Source organism: Cupressus sempervirens, chromosome 8 (genome assembly GCF_028749045.1).
Source record: "Cupressus sempervirens isolate cs-2001-9-10 chromosome 8, ASM2874904v1, whole genome shotgun sequence".
NCBI lineage: Eukaryota > Viridiplantae > Streptophyta > Pinopsida > Cupressales > Cupressaceae > Cupressus > Cupressus sempervirens.
Genome location: NC_143125.1, coordinates 819,149,398 through 819,162,050, shown reverse-complemented (window position 1 = coordinate 819,162,050; position 12,653 = coordinate 819,149,398).

Here is a 12,653-nt window from a genome sequence, read left to right as displayed (position 1 = left end):
CTCTCTTGATTTTGTGTTCTTTTCTTGAAAGCTGGAATGGCTTGGTAATGGCGGTGAGTAATTCTGTTCCTGGATCTAGTACCCTAAAATATGATGATGTGATCAGTGTTATTTTAAGTGAGGAAACTCGTAGAAAATCCTCAAGTGGATCTACATCAGGAAGTGCTTTAAATGCAAAGCAGGGGCATAATGAATGAAAGAGGAAGTAACTCTGGAAATCGTGGGAAATCAAGAGGAAAGTCAAAGGGGAGGAGGTCTCAATCGAGAGGACCAAATGATTGTTGGTACTGTGGGAAACCAGGGCACAAAAAGAAAGATTGCTGGAATCGAAAGAAAAATGAAGGAGATAAATCAGATGGAGACAAAGAGGCAAATGTGGTAAGTAATAAATCTGAAGAGGATGCTTTGCTTCTGTCTTTAGAGAGTGTTGATGATTCATGGGTTTTAGATTCTGGTGCTTCTTTTCATGCTACACCTCATAGAGGTTATTTCATTGATTATGTCCAAGGGGATTTTGGGCTTTTTTATTTGGGGGATAATGAACCTTGTTAGATTGTTGGAAAGGGAAAAATTAAGATTAAGTTGCAGAATGGGAATCATTGGCTACTACATGAGGTAAGATATGTTCCAAAGCTAAGTAGGAATTTAATTTCAGCAGGGCAACTCAGTGATGAGGGTTGTGTAATTACTTTTAATGATAAAAATTGGAAGGTTTCAAAAGGTTCCCTTGTAGTAGCAAAAGGTGTGAAAGTAGGCACCTTATATCTTTGTACAGGTCATATTGTTCCTTCTACTTTGATTGTTTCAGAGAAAAATGAATATTCAGGAACAATTACTGCAGTTGAGCAGGGAGAACAAATAGCTGCTGTAGATTCTGATACAGCGTTGTGGCACAATAGACTTGGGCACATGAGTGAAAAAAAGGTATGAAAGTACTTCATTCAAGGAAAGTTTTACCAAGTCTAAAATGTGTGAATATGGATTTCTGTGAAAGTTGTGTGTATGGAAAACAAAAGAGAGTGAGTTTTGTAAAGACAGGGAAGGAAAACAAAAAGGAGAAATTAGAGCTTGTGCATACAGATGTATGGGGACCGGCTCAGGTATCTTCCCTTGGTGGCTCTCATTATTATGTTACATTTATTGATGACGCAACTAGAAAAGTATGGGTTTATTTCCTTAGACAGAAATCTGATGTATTTCAAACTTTTAAGAAATGGAAATTCTTGGTTGAAAATGAGACTGGTAAGAAATTAAAATGTCTCAGATCTGATAATGGTGGTGAGTATTGCAGTCATGAATTTGAAGATTATTGCTCCACTAATGGTATTCATAGACAAAAAATTGTTCCAAGGACTCCACAGGAAAATGGAGTGGCTGAACGCATGAACAGGACTATAATGGAGCATGCAAGGAGCATGAGGTTGCATGCTGGGTTGCCCTTACACATGTGGGCAGAGGCTGTCAATACTGCAGTATATTTGATTAATAGAGGTCCCTCTACTCCTTTGGGCTGTGGTATTCTAGAGGAAGCATGGACTGGTAAGAAGGTGAGTTATTCTTTTCTCAAGACCTTCGGTTGTGAAGCTTTTTCTCATATAGACTCTGAAAATAGAACCAAGCTAGAAGCGAAATCAAAGAAATGTGTCTTTGTTGGATATGGCATTAATGAATTTGGCTATAGGCTTTGGGATTTTGAAAATCATAAAATTATAAGAAGCCGAGATGTCATATTCAATGAAAAAGTGTTGTACAAAGATCTGTTGCAGCAACATGAGAAGAAAGAAGATGATTATGTAGTGCTGGATGATACTCCAAAAGCTGATGTTCCAGCCATTCCTCATGATGTGCAACAACTGCAACAACAAATACCACACACACTAGCGAATGTTAGATGGTCAACAAGGACAATTAGACCTCCACAAAGGTTTTCTCCCTCTTTGTATTCTATTTTACTTACTGATGCTGGTGAACCTGAAAGTTATGATGAAGCTGTGTAGGTGGATACTAAGATTCAGTATGAGTCTGCAATGAAAGATGAAATGGACTCTTTGCTGAAAAATAAGACATGGGATTTGTGCAAGTTGCCTGCAGGTAAAAAGGCTTTATAGAATAAATGGGTTTACAGGTTGAAAGAAGAGGAAGGAGGTAAGAAAAGATTTAAGGCCAGGTTATTTGTAAAAGGATTTGCACAGAAAAAGGGAATTAATTTTGATGAGATATTTTCTCCTGTTGTTAAAATGACTTCTATTCATACTGTTTTAAGTCTTGTGGCTACTGAAGATTTGCATTTAGAGCAGATGGATTTTAAAACAGCCTTTCTTCATGGTGATTTGGATGAAGAAATATATATGGCTCAGCCATAGGGTTTTGAGGTCAAAGGTAAGGAGAACTTAGTGTGCAAATTGAAGAAAAGTTTATATGGCCTGAAGCAAGCACCTTGGCAATGGTATCTGAAATTTGACAATTTTATGCATGAGCATGGATATAACAGGTGTCATTCAGATTATTGTGTTTATTTTAAGAGGTTGGATGATGATAGCTACATTATTTTATGTCTATATGTTGATGATATGCTTATAGCTGGGTCTAACATGCATCATATTAAGGGGCTAAAATGCCAGTTAGCACATGCATTTGCTATGAAGGATTTGGGGGCAGCAAAACAAATCCTTGGTATGAAGATCTTCAGAGATAGGAAGAACAGAACATTGACACTATCTCAAGCTGATTATGTTGAGAAGGTGTTGCAACGTTTCTCTATGGAGAATGCTAAAGCTGTCAGCACACCTTTACCTGGTCATTTGAAATTGACTAAGGAGATGTGTCCCAAGACACAGGAAGAGGAGGATAAGATGTCCAAGGTACCCTATGCTTCAGCTGTAGGAAGTTTGATGTATGCTATGGTATGCACTAGGCCAGATATTGCACATGCAGTCGGAGTCGTTAGCAGGTATATAAGTCATCCAGGTTTTGAGAATTGGAAAGCTGTCAAGTGGATTCTCAGATATTTGAGAGGAACATCCAATAAGTGTTTACACTTTGGGGGCTCTACTACTAATTTATAGGGCTATTTTGACTCAGATTTGGCTGGGGATATTGATACCAGACGGAGTACTACAGGTTATGTCTTTACTGTTGGTGGGGCAGCCGTGAGCTGGGTTTCTAGGCTACAGAAGATTAATGCTCTCTCCACTATAGAGGCAGAGTATGTTGCTGCTACAGAGGCAGCCAAAGATATGATATGGCTTCAGTTCTTCTTGGAAGAATTGGGACATCCTCAGAAGGATAATTATTTGTTCACAGATAGTCAGAGTGCCATTCATCTTGCTAAGAATTCAGCTCTACATTCTAAGACCAAACACATACAGTTGCGATACCATTTCATTCGGTCCATTTTGGAGGATGGACAGTTAAAGCTGGAGAAGATACATACCAATGAAAATCCAGCAGATATGTTGACAAAGGTTGTCACAAGGGAGAAGCTGAACTCCTCTTCAGCTTCAGTTGGTCTTTTAGACTAAATGTGAATAAAAGAACAGTAGAGTCCAGGGTGGTTTGATCCAGTGGGAGCCCCATGCAGTAGTTGTATTGCTACAGGATCAGTCTCCAAGTGGGAGATTGTTGTTTAGTGTGGAGCCTGATCAGTCCCCAAGTGGGAGATTGTTAGATTGTGGTGACTGATCAGGAAAGTACTGTACATACTTCATAAATAGTGGGGTTGGAAGTAGCCGACATGGTAGCCGACATATTATGGCCGACATGTTATAACCCTAAAGCGGTTTAATACTTGTATAAAAAGGGCTTAGGGTTGGGTATTTTTTATGTGTGGTGATACGAAATTGGTTCTTGCAGCGATATTGAGCTGTAAGGGATTATGGATTGTAATCATGTTGTAATCACTGGATTGTAATAAGATCGGACTTGCTGTTTGGTGGACGTAGCCCAGGGATTGGGTGAACCACATTAAATCTTGGTGCCTTGTGTTCATTTCTGTGTGTTCTATTATTTTTGTTATTGGTTATATTTGCATGTAGTTTTTATTTCTGTCCGGTTTATCCTAACATTTTGCACACACAAATACATATGCTAAATCTCATAATGGGTAACATAGACACACTTTCTAATTCACATTCATGAGTAACACATCCAGACACATATATGCTAAATCTTATATTTGGGTAACAAATAATGAATTGCTAAGGTCTAATATAGGTAATAATCAAACATAGTATGCTAAGACCCATACATTGGTAACACATTATTTATTGAGGACTATGCCATGGCAATTCAATAGATTTTGATCAATGGATGGAACTTTGCTGGGTGGACTAGCGGGTTACCACCCTATTAGACTATTTAAAAACCATCTCTTGCATCAACTCTTTTCATGATTCACAATAGGGTGTGCATTGGGTAAAAGCATAGATCTATGTCACCGTTTGTGATACCAAAAGCTGTTTTGGTCAAGTCTCATTTCTCTATCAAAACTCAATTTTTTTCAAAAACTATAAATACCCTTTTATAGATCTTAGATTCAATATCATCATTATATAAATTTTTGAGTGTTTTGATTAGTTATAATATGTTATAATCTCAAAGTATTATAAGTCGATATTTCAACATTTCAGAAGATGCTCCCTCAAAAAAGGAAAAAAAATAGTAAATCATATCAAAAAAATTAAAAATTTATATTTATATCTAGAGGAGAGAATCCTCTTCACGAATATGTAATTTTTTTTCAAGAAGGTATAGATTTGATAGGAAAGTTTTGACCGCAGGAAAAAATTGTTGGATTCTGATAAGGTCGAACTTGAGTACTTATAAAAAGAAAATATATATCAAAAATAATTATTTCTTTTTTTGTGCACTAGCTATACATGTCACCTATAAGATATTTTCAAATCAGAACAAAAGAAGATGATTTGCATATACTTGTTTGAGGGGAACTACACCCTATATTTTTTATAGTTAAAAAAGGGACTTCAAAATAAAATAAAATGAATAAATTCTTACTCAAAAAAATTATAAAAATTATAAGTATAAAGTTCATCCAATTCTACACATTTCATCAGTTTACACCATCTTCATATTTTAAACACAAATACCATTTTTTTTTTCACTAATGTTGAACTGTCACATTCTGATATCACGTTTCTTTATAAAAGGTGACACAGGTTTGTGCTTTTAACCATTGTACTAGGCAAGATAATTACTCTTTCTCCCTTCTCTCCCTTTCTTTTAATGCTAGTAGAGATAGATCCTAAAGATATGTTATTTAATGATGTTTCTCTTTAATTTCTTATGTCATCACTTATGTTGTTGCAATGGCTTTCAAAATATGATATTAGTGGTTTAGATGTTTCTTTAGGGTATGCGCAAGATCATGTTGTGCCAAAATGTGGTGATGTGAAAAAAATAGAGTTTGAAGATGTCTAAAAGCACTTCAAAATTCACTCTGACTTTTTTCACCTATCCGGGTACCAAACCTAGAAAGTAAGGCCCGAGCCTTATCGGATATCCGATCTACTACAACATGGGGAAATATATATGAAATAATAAATTATTTATTACATTATATAATTATAAAATAATAAATATATATTATATTATTTACGAAGATTAATACGAGTAAAATATAATATAATAGTATAAATATAATATAATTTAGTATAATATTATAATATCATATAATATAATATTATAATATAATATAATAGTATAATATATTATAAATTATAATAATATAATATAATACATTACCTAATATATACTATTATAATATAAAATATAATATATAATAATATAATATAATATAATATAATATAATAATAAAAAAGTAATATATTATAATATAATATATAATATATCTAGTAATATATGAACCAGCAAAAATATCAAATATCTGATATTCGTTAGACAATATTAAAAAAATAACAAAGCCCACTGGCTCATTTCAACAATATTCTAATAGCACTTTTATGCCGACGATCGGGGTATTGGATACTAATTCGGATATACGATATTAAGGTTTTTTTTAAAATCATTTTTAATATAAATTCAATAGGTTTTATCATGATTTTGTTAGTTTTAGTTGAATCTAAGGTTTTTTTGATAAAAATTGTTAAAATTAAGGTTTTTTTAATATATATTATGTTTTGCAATTTAATAGGAATGACTGATCAAAATGATGACACTGAGGCAAGGAATAATATTCCTTGTAACCTCCCACCAAATGATCTAGTGCCCCTACAAAAACATCCACCAAATGATCCTCTACCCCCTCAAAACCCTCCTCAAATCGAGGATTTGATAAATGAAAATCTCACTGAATTGAGGGGTTTGCGAAGAACATATAATAATGTACCCGCATTGGCTCCTATGTTATCCACGTTAAACACCATAGTGGATAACATTAAAAACCTTACCAACCAACAAAATGTCACTCTTGATTGGTGTGATGAAATGCAAAAGATGTTTGATGATGGTTTGGACTATAATGAGGTTGCGGCCCTCAATATAACCAAAGAGGATTTGGCTAGCCTTTTTGCAAACCCAAAAATGGGTATACTAGTCGACCTAAAAAAAATTCAAACTATCAATTAAATGGTGCACAAATGATGCCATGCATGCAAACTTTTGGGATCGTTGGTGGATAATTTTTGATATCCCTTCACATAGCAATTTAGACATGCCATTTTATTTCCTTAGAAAATTATATGCAAAATTTGTCTTGAAACTTAAAGTGAACTATTGGAGCATGAAGCCCAACATGGGTGTAGGACTAGGAGCTCCTCAGGATAGACCCTCTACCTAGTGGAAGAAAGCTAACACTTTTGTTCCCCCCACTGATATCTCCCTCCCTCCTCGAGTGTAGCATCTTGATATTATGGTAGAGGCTAGCTCTCAGGCCATCAAAGCCATTCATGAGCTGAGTAGCCTAATGATATCTTCAGCTAGGTCAGTCCTGCCTCCTTGTGTTGATGATGCTAGAGTTGGTTCATCATTGGCTAGCTCATCACAGGTTTGTGTGCCTCACACTTGAATTACATGCAAGAATATTTGCCTGGGTCCCATAGGTGATCTTCTTGACTATCATTTTGTATTACATGAGGATACACCAAACACATGCATAGAGGCTATAGATCCTGATGCAAGAGAGGAGGGGAATGCAGAGGCATGGACTCCTTCAATGTCGGTACGTCTATTCTTTTTTTGTTATGACATATGTGATTTAAAGTTAATTTCTATAATAGAGTACTTTTAATTTTTAAGCCATACTGACTTATACATGTATGTGATGTTCATTCATGTTTAGTTGATGACTGAGGAGGAGCTTAGACAGATTGATGATGCCACACTCTTAGCCATTTCATTTGGCCTTGAGACATCTACGGTACATTATTTTGTGTTCGCATTGTTTTTTCTATTTGAGATTGTAGCATATATGGTTGCTAATGTTTCTTTTATCTTGCATGTACCACCTATCCTGGGGGGACAAAGTGCAAGGGATAAGCCAACATGCATTGACAAAGGAAAGGTAATTATGTGCTTTCTATTTTATTAAATATCAATCCATCCTTGTAAAATTTTTGTGGTAATGAAATTTAATTACATTCTTTATTGTATATAGGGCTTGGCTATTGGCGATGAGCCTATATTGATTCCACATCATAGATGATCAGGCATTTCCATTTAGACTAAGAGACCCATTGTATGTATAAGTATCATTTATTTTTTATTTTCCTTATCTTCATAAATAAATTCAAAACTGATTTCCATGATATAACAACAACTGTTTTGTATCTCATAGGAGACTCCTAGTGCACATGAGGTTGAACGAGAGAGTTATGAGATTTGATGATGCAACCACTCTATCCTAAGGAGGAACCTACAATAGTAAGTTGTAGTTTGAATTCATGATTAAATATGTTATAAATTTAGCATGCTATGAATTATAATGTTATAGTTTAAGTTGTAGATTCATCTGACAAATGTATTTGAACATACACAACCCATAATCAGTGAGGTACAAGAATTGCCGAGGGCATATGAGAAACTCCTAACCAGTGTAAGAGGTCGACGAGAGAGATATTTATTATAAATCTAAAAAAGATCATTGTGCATTTGAGTAATTCAATGTTAGATAAAAAGAATCATATCAATTTAGTAGTCTAACTTTGGGTTTTCCTTCTTTGTTTATTTAGGAGGTATCTGATCCACCTAGTGCAGCAACGAGGCTACATTTTGATCATCCACTAGCACCCTAGGATGGTATAGTCCTCGTAGGATGATTCCTCAGACATTTTGAGATGGCATATGCCACATTGTTTACAAAAACATTGATATTATACATATTTTGATGGCATGATCAACCACATTTTGTATATGAATCTATGTATTTTGATATATATTTGAGTACTGTGTCTATGGATACATGATCTTTGATATATATTTGTGTAAAATTTTGTCTATGGATACATGTATTTTAATTTTATTTTTTTCATTTATGTGCATAATGATATACATATTAATTTAGTATCTAGTATTGTTCAATTTATCGTGGATCATGTGTATTGTTCATGTTTATGGAATATCATTAATTTTGATTATGTTTGTTATATTTGATTCAAATGCAATAATTTGTGAACAAAATTTTATGAACCTTTATTATCAAATTTGGATGCAATGTTTAATTTGAAGTAATATCATGACATAAAGACACTTGTTAACCTCCTACACAAGGTTCAAATAACCCCAAATCTGATTTTAAACTCCACCTTCAACCTTGAAACTAACTCTTGGCTTCAAATCTAATCTCAACATAGTTAAGGACTCCACTCCTCAAACATGGATTCTATTCCCAACCATGAACTCATTCCTAGACTCATAATCTTTGATAACTAGCACTTCACTTTGTTACTATCCTCATACTACAACTTTTCAATTTCAACATAACCTAAAAATATCCCAATTTAAGAGACTTGATTGGATCATACCATTTTCACTTTGTTACTATCTCTCAAAAATGAGATAGGTTATTTTAGGCCTCAGTATCACCATCTTGTAGCATTTGATGATTCATCGATAGCCCTCACAAGCTCTGAGTTATGACGCTTTGAAGATCAACCTCGAAATGCACTTAGAGCACCTTGGAGACTCCTAGGTATGGGGTGGCTATGGACAATGGATGGTCTCCATGGCTAGAAAAAGGGTGTCACTATGGTTCACCCACCCACCCACCCAGAGCTAATGGCACTGACAATCAATGCCAATATTAGCAATTTCAAAGTTTCGTTGTGGTGCACCAATGAACTAAGGCACATTGCAAGTTTTGGCATGGAGGCAGATTGTTGTGCTGAATCCAAATGAAATGTGATCCATCAAAAATGAGATAGGTTATTTTAGGTTTTAGCATCACCATCTTGTAGCATTTAACAGTTCATCGATAGCCCTCATGAGCTCTTAGTTATGACCTTCAGAAGATTGACCTCGAAATGCATTTAGAGCACCTTGGAGACTCCTCGGTATGGGGTGGCCGCGGATGATGGATGATCTTTGTGGCTAAAAAAAGGGTGTCACTAGGGTTAACCTACCCACCTAAAGCTAATGGTGATGATGATTTGATGCTAAGATTAGTAGTTTCAAAGTTATATTGTGGTGCACCTATGAACTTAGGCACACTACGAGTTTTGGCATCAAGCAAGATTGCTATGTTGAATCCAAAAGGAATGTGATTGCTCAAAAATAAGATTTTTTATTTTAGGTCTTAGCATTACTATCTTGCATCATTTTATAGTTCATTGATATCCCTCATGAGCTTTGAGTTATGACCCATGGAAGATCGACCTCGAAATGCACTTAGAGCACCTTGGAGACCCCTTGGTATAGGATGGCTATGGATGATGGATGGTCTCCATGGATGGAATAAGGGTGTCACTAGGGTTCACCTACCCACCCAGAGCTAATGGCACTGTAGATTCAATGCCAAGATGAGCGATTTCAAAGTTATGTTGTAGTGCACCTATGAACTGAGGCACATTGGGAGTTTTGGCATCGAGTGAGATTGCTGTGCTAAATCCAAATAGAATGTTATTTCTCAAAAATGAGATAGGTTATTTTAGGTCTTATCATCATCATTCTATAGCATTTGATATTTCATTGATAGCCCTCACAAGCTCCAAGTTATGACCCTTAGAAGATTAACCTCGAAATGCACTTAGAGCACCTTGGAGACTCCTCGGTACAAGGTGTCCGTGGATGATGGATGGTCTCCATGGCTGGAACAAGAGTCTCACTAGGGTTCACCCACCCACTCAAAGCTAATGGCACTAACAATTCAATGCCAAGGTCAATGGTTTCAAAGTTATGCTGAGGTGCACCAATCAACTAAGGCACATTGCGAGTTTTGGCATCGAGTGAGATAATTGTGCCAAATCCAAATAGAATGTGATCTCTTGAAAATGAGATATGTTATTTTAGGTCTTAGAATCACCATATTGTAGCATTTGATAGTTCATTGATAGCCCTCACAAGCTTTGAATTATGACCCTCGGAAGATCGACCTTGAAACACACATAGAGCACCTTGAAGACTCCTCAGTATGGGGTTGCTGCAGATGATGGATGATTTCCATGGATAAAACAAGGTTGTCACTAGCATTCACTTGAAAAACTAGAGCTAATGGAGCTAATGATTTGATACCAAGATCAATAGTTTCAAAGTTACGTTGTGGTGCACCTATGAACTAAGGCACACTACAAGTTTTGGCATCAAGTGAGATCGCTATGCCAAATCCAAATAGAATGTGATCACTCAAAAATGAGATAGGTTATTTTAGACTCAACATCACCATCTTGTAGCATTTGATAGTTCATTGATATCTCTCATGAGCTTCAAGTTATGACCCTCAGAAGATCGACCTCGAAAGGCACTTAGAGCACCTTGGGGACTCCTTGGTATGGGGTGGTCGCGGATGATGGATGGTCTCCGTGGCTAGAACAAGGGTATCACTAGGGTTCACCTACACAAATAGAGCTAATGGCACTGCTGATTCAATGCCAAGATTAGTGGTTTCAAAGTTACATTGTGGTGCACCTATGAACCAAGGCACACTACGAGTTTTGACATCGAGAGAGATCATTGTGTTGAATCCAAATAGAATGTGATATCTCAAAAATGAGATAGTTTATTTTAGGTCTCAGCATCACCATCTTGTAGCATTCAACAATTCATCAATATCCCTCATGAACTCTGAGTTATGACCCTTGGAAGATCGACCTCAAAATGCACTTAGAGACTCCTCGGTACAGGGTGGCCGTAGACAATGGATGGTCTCCATGGCCAGAACAAGGGTGTCACTAGGGTTCACCTACCCACCCAGAGCTAATGACACTGATGATTCGATGCCAAGATAAGTGGTTTCAAAGTTACACTCTGGTGCACCTATGAATTGAGGCACACTACAAGTTTTGGCATCGAGCGAGATCACTATGTTGAATCTAAATAGAATGTGATCACTAAAAAATGAATAGGTTATTTTAGGTCTCAACATCACTATCTTGTAGCAATTTATAGTTCATCAATAGCCTTCATGAGCTCCTAGTTATGACCCTCAGAAGATCAATCTTGAAACACACTTAGAGCACCTTGGAGAGTCCACAGTATGGGGTGGTTGTGGATGATGGATGGTCTTTGTGGCCAGAACAAGGGTGTCAATAGGGTTCACCTTCCCACCCAAATCTATTGGTGCTAACGATTTGATGCCAAGATCAACAATTTCAAAGTTACATTGTGGTGCACTTATGAACTAAGGCACACTGTGAGTTTTGGCATTGAGTGAAATTGTTGTGCCAAATGCAAAAATAATGTGATCTCTCAAAATTGAGATAGTTTATTTTAGGTCTTAGCATCACTATCTTGTAGCATTTAATAGTTCATCAATAGCCTTGATGAGCTCTAAGTTATGATGCTCAGAAGGTTGACCTCAAAATGCACTTAGAGCACCTTGGAGACTCCTTGGTATAGGGTGGTCGCAGATGATGGATGGTCTCCATGGCTAGAACAAGGGTGTCACTAGGGTTCACCCATCCACTTGGAGCTAATGGTGCTAACGATTCAATACCAAGATCAGTGGTTTCAAAGTTATGCTCTAGCACACCTATGAATTGAGGCACACTACGAGTTTTGGCATCGAGAAAGATCACTGTGCCAAATCCAAATGGAAGGTGATCTCTCAAAAATGAGGTAGGTTATTTTAGGCCTTGACATCACTGTCCTATAGAATTTGACGTTTCATCGATAGCCCTCATGAGCTCCGAGCTATGACCCTCAAAATATTGACCTCATAATGCACTTAGAAAACCTTGGAGACTCCTCGGTATGGGGCGGTCATGGAAAATGGATGGTCTTCATGGCCAAAAGAAGGGTGTCACTAGGGTTCACCCACCCACCTAGAGCTCATGGCACTGATGATTCAATGCCAAGATTAGCAGTTTCAAATTTATGCTCTAGTGCACCTATGAATTGAGGCACACTATGCCAAATCCAAATGTAATGTGATCTCTTGAAAATGAGATCAGTTATTTTAGGCCTTGGTATCACCGTCCTATAGAATTTGATGTTTCATCGATAGCCCTCATGAGCTATGAGTTATG